Raw genomic sequence first — 12,007 nt, forward strand, 5'->3', positions numbered from 1 at the left:
ATCACTATGTACAATGCCAAGTGTTGGCTGGAGTGGTGTGAAGCACATTACCATTGGACTCCGGAGCAATGGAAATGTGTTCTCTGGAGTGATGAATCACACTTCACTATCTGATGTGACGGTGTACTAGTCTGATGGATGAATCTGGGCTTGGCACATGCCAGGACAATGCTACTGTCTGGGTTACTCTAAATCTTGACATAGGAGGGATATTGGTCTGGGGCTGTTTTTTGGGATTTATAGGCATCTTGGCTCCAGTGAAGGGTATTGTCAATGATACAGCAGGCAGGCATTTAGGCAATTGTGCACTTCCAGCTTTGTGGCAACAGTTTGGCATACTGTTCCAGTCTGACTGTGCGCTTGTGTACAAAGCCAGTCATAGGTTGATTAGTCTAGCGTAGAGGAATATGAGCGGTCTGCACAACGCCCTTACCTCAGTGCTATTGAACACCGTTGGGTTGAATTGGAATGCCAACTGCTTGCTAGGTCTTCTCATCTAAAACCAGTATCTGACCTCACAAATGGCCTTTTGGCTGAAAGGGCACAATCTATATGTTATCCACACATTACCTTCATTGATTGGTAATACTAATTAATATTTTTAGTTTATTTATTGTATATTGTGGCAGCTGGCAGATCACACTTCAGATGGGCAAGGCTAGATGACTGCATGACACCTTCCAGTTCGTCATTACCAGGGAGAGTTTCATTTTCAAAGTTTCCTTAAGAATGAAGAAGGGTGGTGACTTTGAGAGGAAATGAAAAACAAAAGGCTGATGGTGAAGTTGGCACTTTTTATTCTTCTTGGTGGAATAACGGGGTTGCGGGCTCGGGAATGGGTGTGGAGAGAGAGAGAGAACGGCCGTATGTTACCGGGGGAAGAGCGCAAGGCTAGTCCAGTATTGTCCATTAATGTCCCCAGCGTCTGTTTGTTGTTTTAGGAGACATTTCCCATGGTCCGCAATGGCAGGACAACGTGAGTAGGGACATTAGACTGTTGGCATACGTCTTCATCATTTTTTCTTGTTCAATAAATAAGCAAGTTGTTGTGCTGGCTGTACTATTACTGGCTGTGTGTGCCTTATTTGCATTACTGTGGTCGCCACAATTTCTTTTGTCCATGTAATCAACGCTTTGGCCTCACAATTTACATATCATCCAGAAAATGACGATTATTCTCTACCTAGTTCCCTATGTCCATAAGACGTGCTCATATCATAACCGAAATTGTAGTGCATCTAATATCTCATGAATTTGTTTCCAGCCAGTTGATAAAATTACCTCTCTTGGACACGATGACGTACAATTCGATAATAACTTTAGCCGTTTTAGGGGTGATTTTAACGTGACACCTGGATAACAATCCCACTACAAACGGACATCGGTAACTGTCCTTCGTACATCTTGTCCAAATGTGAATTATGTTCTTCGTTAAAAGTCTTACCAGAAACAAAAATAGTTAAATGAAAGAGATTTTTTTTAAATATCAAGCTCTTAGTTAAACAGAAAATATATTTACATTCTCGTCAAATGATCTGATTTGGCTCTATAAATGAATGGACCGACGGGTGGATCATCTTACCATCCACGAGGGACGCATTTCCATGCAGATCGATAAAGCGCAGCATCCTGTCTTATGTGGCTGTTCACCTCCCAGAGCACAGAGTCGCTGCCATGGGCGCCGCTGAACAAACCTTCGCCTAAATCGGCCTTGAATGCAACGCTTTAGGTTCACCGCCCGCTTTTTCAGCGCCAATACGAGGATTTAGCCGGTCGGGTTACATACATGGCTGGCTTTGAAACAAGAAAATAAAAGGCACGAATGTGGAGTGTGTCCGGATAATTCTGCGCGCACCTGCGAGACTCCGCTTAGACAGAAAGGTAAGCGTGTCAAGTTTATAACGGGTCTTCCCGTCCAAACTGAACGAGAAATGCAAGTATACCGTGAGTAGATTGAAGGGAGAGTGATGGTTAAAGAAAAAAGAAAAAGAAAAGGCTTAGTATAACAGACATTGTGATTTAATGGTGAAGTTTTGTTCTTATCGTTTTCTCTGCTCTTTACGTTTCCTTATATCCCATTACTAAGATTGAACTGTTTAATTGCTGAAATTCATACAGCAATTTTCTAACCCTACACACATTACATGTTCTTTCCGTTGATATTATTAGCTTTATAAGTTGTTTGCAATATCGAATTTCCTTGTTACAAAATAAGTTTCATACAGGCTATTGCATCGTCAGTTTCTAAACCTTTCCAACAAAGAGAAAAGCGGATTTTTATTATCTGAACAGGACTATAATTTGTGTACAACATACCAGTTAACACGCATAGACCGGCGAGTGCCCCTGCGCAAGAAAGAAAGACGTATGCGAGACATCGTGAAATTTAAACAGTGGCAATATGGTGTTCCTACGATTTACAGCGAATTTTTAACTTTCATAGTGGCGCGTTGTAACTGCTTTAACCGGGGTCTGCTACCCTTAATTTGTCTCCTAGGTGTGTTTTTCCATTTTTGCCGATGCTATTTAAATTGCTTGACTTGTGAAATTAAAAATTAAATCAACGTATAATCGACACATAAACTCCCTGATAAAATAGGGTACTGTATATATCGTCCTGCACGACTACAAAGACTCTAAAAAGTAAGACTCGTATTGTAAATGAACACTTACCACAAATAAAGGTTAAAGTACACTTTTCGTGCATTTTCAGTGTTTTTTTTAATATGCAATTATTATTTTCCTAACCTCGATGAACGTCGTTTTCTAAAGTAATTGTCCCTTTCCATCCATTCATTTTCCAAACCTGCGTATCCTAACCCGGCAAGCTCCCAGGACCGGACGCCACTCGATCGCACGCACACACAGGGGGAGCAATTCAGCATCACCTAACTTGCAAGCCTTTGGACTGTGGGATTAAACCGGAGTTCCAGGGGACATTGGGAGAACATGCAAACTGCATGCAGGGATGCGAACCCCGATCTCATGCTGTAAACTATTCAATTACAATACAAGGAGCTTGTTGGCCATATAAGTACAGGTTGTAATGCAATACCACCGTGAATTGTGTGTCTGGTTTATAGATTTGCTTTGATTTTGTCAGTAAAATTGTTACATCTGTTAATAAATTAACATAAAGAGTTTAACCTAGCAATGTATGTCTGCTTGTCTGTCAGTTTTTGCAGTATTGCTATTTGATTTTGAAATGCCCCATAATTATATAACGAATTTGATTTATTGCTCATATTTTAACTGCCTGTTACTGCTGCCAATAAAATTACACAAAACTTGGAAGCGTCTACCACTATCCTCAGCATTAAAAATACATTTTAAATCATGAACATAAAAGACAAAAAAATTGTCTGTTTGGATACTTTGAGTGACACTAGTCGACAAGAGGACACATTAAAAGCCATCCAGACTTCAATACCCTGAAAAAGAATGACATCCATTAGCCATGTAGACAAAAAAAATATAGTAGCAGCTTCCAAGAGACTTTACTCTTGAGTCAATAAATGGATGAATACAGAAGTCCTACATGCATGGAGAAAAAGTAACAAAACATAAATAAAATTCTGAAATTATTCTGTAGGGTAGAAGATGTTTTTAAAAAATTAGTTGACAGAGCTGTTTTAAAGTACTGAGCCTTTTCAGTAATAAAGAGTGAGTAAATTATTCATGTCAGAAATGTTCATTTTCCATTATCAAGTATCATGAGTTTTCAAGACAATATTAAATTCCAGTAGCAATAATACATTCAAATGGTGAACTATATTAACATATGTGTTGTTTCAAAATCTAGCATTTTAAAGCTTTTTATGCCTGTACATGCACACATTTAGATTCCTTCTTTCTTTCCTTCATGTTTCAAACCTGTTGTTCCATTATAATGTTGCACCGAACTGGATGTTATCCCAGCAGCATGAAGTGCAGAACTCATTTTAATTCTTTAAACATAATGTTGTCTTCTAGAAAGGGGTGACACAGCGGTGCAGTGGCCAAAAGTTCCACGTTCAACTTATTACTTGGGCACTACCATGATGGAGTTTGCTGGTTTCTCTCTAGTTTGGTGTGGATTTTCCTCCAAGTTTTCCAGTTTTATTACCATATTTGAAGACATGCATGGTAGGTCTACAGTGGGCTGGCGCCCTGCCCGGGGTTTGTTTCCTGCCTTGCGCCCTGTGTTGGCTGGGATTGGCTCCAGCAGACCCCCCGTGACCCTGCAGTTAGGATATAGCGGGTTGGATAATAGATAAATGGATGCATGGTAGGTTAATTGCAGCTTTAAATATTCCAATATGAGTAAGAATAGCTTTATCCATGAGGATCCCTAGAGATAGACTGGTGCTTCTTATGGTTTGGTTCCTGCTTTTCTCCCAGAACAGGCACTTGATTCTGCATAAGCTCCCCAAATGGAGAACTGGGTTAGAAAATAGATGGATGGTCATCTTCCAAAATATTGCTTCATAACAACTTCAGAAAATGCAATCGCTTGTGAGTTAATTGCAGATAAACGATATCTTGTAAAGCATTGCCCAGTTGAAGCTTTTCCATAATTACTATACTGTAGTGAACGGGATTTCCAATAACTTTTAAGTTGGAGATTTGCTACATGTGGCATGCACAGCGTTATATTTACTGCTATTTTTAACATGTTACAAAATTAACATATTAATGAAAGCATTTTCAAATAACAATGCGCATGTGGCACAAGCACTCATAAAGCCGAGGCAGTGGAATTTGAAATAATATTGTGCTCTTTAAAGCGCTTGTGCTGTGTGTCTCCATGAAACACCTTCATCCCTATGTGCTTCTTGAAGCTTGATGAAGTGTCACACTTTTAAAAGAGCACCTCAGGTTTATTATCTGCTCACATATGCATCATCTAGGACTCATCTAGTGCCCCTCTGATGCACTCACTGCAGGTCACCAACAAAAAGAACAATTTTGGAAGTAAAACAAATTCTCAATGATTGTGTTCCATTGCAATATGCAAAACTGATGTTTGGGAAATATTTCTTGAACACGTGTAGTCAGAGTAGGCTTTATATTCTAGGCTAGTGTAAGTTCTAGTGCAGTGGTTGCAAGTTTTTATTCCAACAAGTCAATTATTTTCCCCCTTTAAACGATTTATTAGTTAAATAGCTGGTCCTTTTATCTTTTTTATTCTGCATTAAAAAACATCAGCAAAGTGCAATGTACATTCATAAGACATTGAGAAATATTCATATTTTTTGCTATAGTCCTAGATTTTTTTTTACCCATTTCCTATCACTTTTTATTTTCTTGTGAGTTTGTTGCCTTGTATTTATTCTAATTTGAAAATAAAAACAAGCAAATGTTCCACGTGCACCTGCACCCCAAAAGCCCAGCCATCATTTTAAGGAGTTAACAACCCTACTGTAGCCTGTTGCCCCCAATATACATCAGGGGTCCTTGTCCACTGCAGAGAACACTTTGCTACCCTTTAGCAGATTGTAGGCCTTTCTCTGCATTACCAGTCGCTCCTCGCTAACTTTCAACAACCTCAGCTCACAGAATTAACCATTCCCGGGGCACTTATTACTTATTTTAATGACCTTAAAATAGCTCTGGCATCAGGATAAATCTCCCACTTTCCAGGGTCTAATTCTTATTTTGTGAGGACATTATAAACCCCAGTTGCTCTCAAAGCTGGCTGCTGTCTACACTCCATTGGGTACTGATACCCTAAAACTGTTCAAATGTGTCCAAGGCTTCATTTTTGCTGTGTAGTGTACAAAGTTTGGTTTATTTTTTCCACTCCTTATATATATTGTAGTACACAGCTGCTGCTTTAATCCATCAAACCCCTAAGCATACCTGTGGGCACAATAGCTGTCTTTTAAAATTATTGTATAGGGATTGTCTTCATTTAGGTGAGCTTTTATATTTGAAAAATAGCCATATTAAATATGTAAATATATTTGCATAATTTTTTTTCTCAACAAAAGATGGTAATGCTTTGCATTTTTTGAAAGGAAAGCTTGATGTAAAATATTCAGTATAATAGATAAGCTAACCAGTATTTTTTAAGCAGGCTAACCCTATAAATGGAGCATGAAGGAGCAGGGCTCTTGGGCAAGATAGGAACAGGCCATGGAAAGGAGAGTGATAAGGACTGATCCCTGACAAGCAAAGCCACACCAAATCAAATTTCTTATTCAAGTTGGGTATTATGTCCCGTTCATCCCGTCCAACTTGTATAACTGAATAGAGTTGAGACTGTTGCTGCTTGCTGTATTCCAAGAAAGCAACCTTGGAGTACAACTTCAGATGGTGCCTGAAAAACATGTCAATGTTTGGGAAAATATTGCTGAAGGATTTTTTTTAGGACTCATCTATAGATGACAAGCATGACCCTCCAATCAAACCATGACCTTTGTCAGAGATGGCGAGTGGCATGGAGCAAGAAGCAAACCACCCACTGGAATTCTCACATCTGCACATGACCAGAAGCTCATGAATAACATTCCTCTGGTGGTGGGCTTCAGGGATTTTTACTCGAAAGTCACTTCACAAAACATTCAGTGAATTAAACAGCAACGATGAGGTAGATAGCCATCTTTAGTTCCATTGGGATGACAAAGAAAGCTTCAAGATGGCTCTGGATGAGAAGAGCAAGTCCATGGGGATCTGACGCATGTGCTACTTGAACTCAAATTGTTGCTTGATCAACCATGGCTGGATTGCCTGGGCCAGGGTGTCTGACATTGAAAGACCGGAAACACCCAATGACTCCAGATCATATCACTTATCGTGTGTTCAAGTGCATCATGAGATGTGTTCTTGAAATTGCACTATATTACCCAACATTTAAAGATTTCTGCCCTCTGTTTGTTTTGTACACAGCTTTCACACCACAAGGATTTCCCAAATCCTTCTTATAACATATTACAAATTTTCTAAAACCAGCCCTTCACTGTGTAATGACACCTACTGTATTTATTTATTTAGCAGATGCTTTTATCCAAAGCATCTCATAAACCACAAATGCTGACAGCATAGCTGTAGCTATGCCACTATTCAAAAGCTACCTAATGTGGAGTATCACTTATCCATTAGTGCCTGTTAACTAGTTGTATTAAAAGCTTAAGGGAGAAAAATGAAAGTGAAACACCATACTATAATTCAGTGAATAGCAAGCAAATTACAAGCAATGAAAAAGTAGTTTAGGTACTAAATAATAATAATACATACATTTTATGTATACAGCACCGCAGGGGACTGTACTTTCTCCGGTCCTGTTCAATCTATATACATCAGACTTCCAGTATGACTCGGAGTCCTGCCACGTGCAAAAGTTCGCTGATGACACTGCTATTGTGGGCTGCATCAGGAGTGGGCAGGAGGCGGAGTACAGGAAGCTAATCAAAGACTTTGTTAAATGGTGCGACCACTTGCACCTGAACACCAGAAAAACCAAGGAGCTGGTGGTAGATTTTAGGTGGCCCAGGCCCCTCATGGACCCTGTAATCATCAGAGGAGACTGTGTGCAGAGGGTGCAGAGCTATAAATACTTGAGTGCAGCTGGATGATAAATTGGACTGGACTGCCAATACTGATTCTCTGTGTAAGAAAGGTCAGAGCCGACTATACTTTCTTAGAAGGTTGGTGTCCTTCAACATCTGCAATAAGATGCTGCAGATGTTCTACCAGACGGTTGTGGCGTGTGCCCTCTTCTACACGGTGGTGTGCTGGGGAGGCAGCAAAAAAGAAGAAGGATGCCTCACGCCTGGACAAACTTGTTAAGAAGGCAGGCTCTATTGTAGGAGTAAAGTTGGACAGTTTAACATCTGTGGCAGAGCGACGGGCATTAAGCAAACTCCTGTCAATTATGAATAATCCACTGCATCCACTGAACAGTGTCATCTCCAGGCAGAGGAGTAGCTTCAGAGATAGACTTTTGTCACTGTCTTGCTCCACTGACAGACTGAGGAGATCGTTCCTCCCCACACTATGTGACTCTTCAATTCCATCCGGGGGAGTAAATGCTAACATTACTCAAAGTTATTGTCTGCTTTTACATGCATTTTTATTACTATTTAATTTAATATTGTTTTTTGTATCGGTATACTGCTGCTGGATTATGTGAATTTCCCCTTGGGATTAATAAAGTATCATCTATCTATAATTAAAGTGAGTCTAGGCACGGTGGCACAGTGGGTAGCGCTGTCGCCTCGCAGTTAGGAGACCCGGGTTTGCTTCTCGGGTCTTCCCTGCATGGAGTTTGCATGTTCTCCCCATGTCTGTGTGGGTTTCCTCCAGGTACTCCGGTTTCTTCGCACAGTCCAAAGACATGCTGGTTAGGTACATTGGCGATTCTAAATTGTCCCTAGTGTGTGCTTGGTGTGTGTGCACGCCCTGCGGTGAGTTGGCGCCCTGCCAAGGTTTGTTTCCTGCCTTGTGCCCTGTGTTGTCTGGGATTGGCTCCAGCAGACCCCTGTGACCCTGTAGTTAGGATATAGCAGCTGGGATAATGGATGGATGGATGGATAAAGTGAGTCTTTAAGAAGGGTATAAGTCTTCAGGGACTAGATAGTCTCAATAGGGCATCAGTCATTTTCAAAAACAGGAGAAATACTAAGCTATTCCAGTCAAGATTAGTCATCTGTTTCCCCACGCAGGTTCAATTGTCAGATAAATGAGATGTGGATATCTAAATGTACAGTATATACAGTGTCATGTGAGGTTGCCTGGTAAGTTCCCAAAGTCCAGTAGCCTCCCTGGTTCAGTAGCTCCGGAAAGCAGCACTAGGGTTTTGAATTTGTTGAATGTTACCAAGTCTCACTATGGAAATAGTGTGAATGTTTTGATTTTTCCCTATACGCAGAAAAAAATTGGCCCGAAACCAAAGTTTCACAGACTAAACACACCATGGGGAGCAATGTTGCATATCTGTGCCAAGTTTTAAAAATGCTTCCTATGGGCACTTCCCTAATAAAGCACAGGTACAGTCACTAAATAAAGTTCCACAAGGGAAAAACGTTTGGAACAAAACATAGTCTGTGGTGTTCCCCAGTACAAATGGGGAATCTAAGCAAAATCTGGCAGAGATAAATCTCTCCTCCAATCCCTCCTCATAGCTCATACCTCTCAGTCTCGGAATTAGACTTGCTGCTCTCCTCTGGGCTTTCTTTAGTGCTGCTATATCATTTATGGAATATGGACACCAAAACTGTGCAAAGTTCTCCAGGTGAGGCCTCACTAGTGCCTTATAATGCTTAAGTATAAACTCCCTTGACTTGTACTCCACACATAGTGCTATATAACCTGATATCCTATTGTTTGATTCTGTACACTGCCTTGATGTAGACAGTGACAAGTCCAATATGAGTCCTAGATTCTTCCCATAGGCAAACCTTCAAGTTTGAAATCTTCTGTTTTGTATTAAAATCTACCATTTTTATAATTCCTATTTGTAACATCTTACATGGGATGTTCAAAAAGTTTCCCCACTTTTGTATTTTTGTTGTAAGCCGTGAAGGCGGGAGGAGTAGTAATTAGGCATTAAAGACTTGGTACAATGCTGGGGAAATTGCATCACAAAGGAAGGTGACTATGTAGAAAAGTGATGTAATTTGTTTTTGAACTTTTTAATGAATAGAGTTAAAAAGAAGTGCGGAAACTTTCTGAATGTCCCACATACATTTACTCACATTATATTTTGTCTTCCACAAATTTGCACAGCCTACTGTCCAGGATCCTTGTAACAATTTAGTTGATTGTGCATTAACTGTCCTTCCACCTTTCTTTGGTATCATCATGCAGACTTAACTCTTTCAGGGCTGATGTTGACTTTTGTCAAAAGGAGGAGTTGACGATAGAAATCAAATGTCAACTGTGACAAAACCAACCGTTATGTTTTAGTTGGAGTCTTGGTGCTAGAAAGAATGTTAGCTTCGTTGGTTTTGACCGAGATTTCCTGCACTCCCATGAGTAGCAACGCACAAACAATGGCAAAGATGGCTGTGACACCTGGCGAGAGATCCAAGTGGATGTAAAGCAGAACACTCTGGGGACGACGTTTGACCTGATCTCTCTGAACTGGACTATGACTTGTCAGACTCTGATTTTGAGACAAGCGATTGAAGATGATTGTGAGGTTCCGGCTTCAGCTGATTGGTCCCCAGGTATTTGTGGTGCTGATCATGTTCAAGTAGCTGACACACCTATGGCACTGTTCGCCTGGGACAACTGCCACTTAACAATGACAAGAGGTAGAAACCAGATTGCAATGCACTGCAACATTGGCTACTGCTGCTGCCCCAGCCACGCAAAAACAGTCTGCCAGCCACAGCATGCAACAACAGACATTTCATGTTGATGTTTGTGTGACGCCATTACTTTTCAGAAAACTAAAAATATTCAGCCCTCAAAGAGTTAATCAGTATGTACTTTATATTCCTGTCTAAATCACATATATTAAAAAAGCAGTATTCCCTGCACTGTTCACTGAGAGACACCCTGGCACCCTTTCTAAAATCAACTAATTGTCATTCTCCTTATCATATTGTGAATTTCCCCTTGGAATTAATAAAGTATCTATCAATCAATCAATCAATCAATCAATCAATCAACATTTATTTATATAGCACATATTCATACAAAAAAAATGTAGCTCAAAGTGCTTTACAAAATGAATAGAGTAATAGAAGACACAATAAAAGATAAACATAAGTCAACATTAATTAACATAGAATAAGAGTAAGGTCCGATGGCCAGGGTGGACAGAAAAAACAAAAAAAAACTCCAAAAGCTGGAGAAAAAATAAAATCTGTAGGGGTTCCAGACCAAGAGACCGCCCAGTCCCCTCTGGGCATTCTACCTAACATAAATCATCATATTTTCATGGAAGGACCTGATGATGATGGTCACGTAGACTTCTGGCTTTCAGTCCATCATCATAACCATTTGCTTCATGTGATTGAGTTAAATTTGTACCTACCTAAACATGTCATTTAGTTTGATCACTAACCTACTCCATGGAACCTTATCAAAAGGCTTCTGAAAATCAAGATAAGAATGTGAAGCTTCTTAGGTGTACAAAGTGATCGGCACATTTCAATTCCTCTCCTTCCAGGTACAGATGTACATTGTAATTCTTACCCATCACCATCACATTGGTCTTGTCTTTGTTGAGGTAAAGTCCAAAGTCTTGGCCATTCTAATGCACCTTTTTAAGCTGCATTTGAAAATAACACTCTTCTAATATTAATAATAATAATACTTCATTTTATGTAAAGGAGCCTTTCAATTCACTCAAAGTCACCTTACAAAAGGGTGCAGCCAAGAGATTTAAATAAGAAGATCTAAGAGTACACAGGTGTATAAATATGTAGCAGATCCAAAAGATATGAAGGTGCCAGGTGCAAATCATTAGCAATTTCAATCAAAGCTGTATTGGTACTACGGAGATAATGAAAACCAGACTGAAACTGCTCAAATAGATCATTATCAGGAAGATACTCTTGTACCTATGCTGCAATTGTTTTTTCAAGCATTTTAGATTTGAAATTGGTCAAAAATTCAGATTATCAGGGTCAGTACCTTGTTTCTTTAAATTAGGAGTTATACCAGCTATCTTATAAGCTGAAGGAACAAAACCAGAAAAAAGCAATGGATGTACAATATCACTTATTAATGAGATAACAGAAGGCAGACAAGCTTTTATCAAATGAGTGGGAATTAGATCTAACTGAGAAGTGGTAGATTTAGATTTTTTAATGAGATCAGATATTTCAGAGACAGAAGGGAGTGTAAAGGACAAAAGGGAATTTGAGCAGGGCCTACCAGAGGCAAGGTTAAGAGTATTGTGTAATGTACATACCGATGATGTCAGCTGCTGGTGAATGTTGCTAATTTGTGAATTAGATAATTTCATAAAAATATCACATTGTGCAGTGGAGTAATGGGGAGGTGCAGGGGCATTAGGTGGCTGTAGAACCCTATTAACAGTAGAAAAAAAAGCTCTAGAATTCCCTTCATC

The 12,007-nt window shown here is 39.7% G+C and overlaps 1 protein-coding gene across 2 annotated transcripts in view; it reads left to right on the forward strand.

Moving 5' to 3' along the window:
- Window positions 1–753: 753 nt before the first annotated feature.
- prkg2 (protein kinase cGMP-dependent 2) overlaps window positions 754–12,007 on the forward strand; it is a 75,377-nt gene continuing 64,123 nt past the window's right edge. The window contains exon 1 of one of the 2 annotated variants that reach the window (XM_039758023.1): window positions 754–779. The gene's annotated coding sequence lies outside the window, so the exon portion shown is untranslated. Of the gene's footprint in view, window positions 780–1,685; window positions 1,882–12,007 lie in introns of those variants that run through there. The other variant, XM_039758022.1, reaches the window with a different exon arrangement.

This window comes from Polypterus senegalus, chromosome 7 (genome assembly GCF_016835505.1).
Source record: "Polypterus senegalus isolate Bchr_013 chromosome 7, ASM1683550v1, whole genome shotgun sequence".
Lineage (NCBI taxonomy): Eukaryota > Metazoa > Chordata > Cladistia > Polypteriformes > Polypteridae > Polypterus > Polypterus senegalus.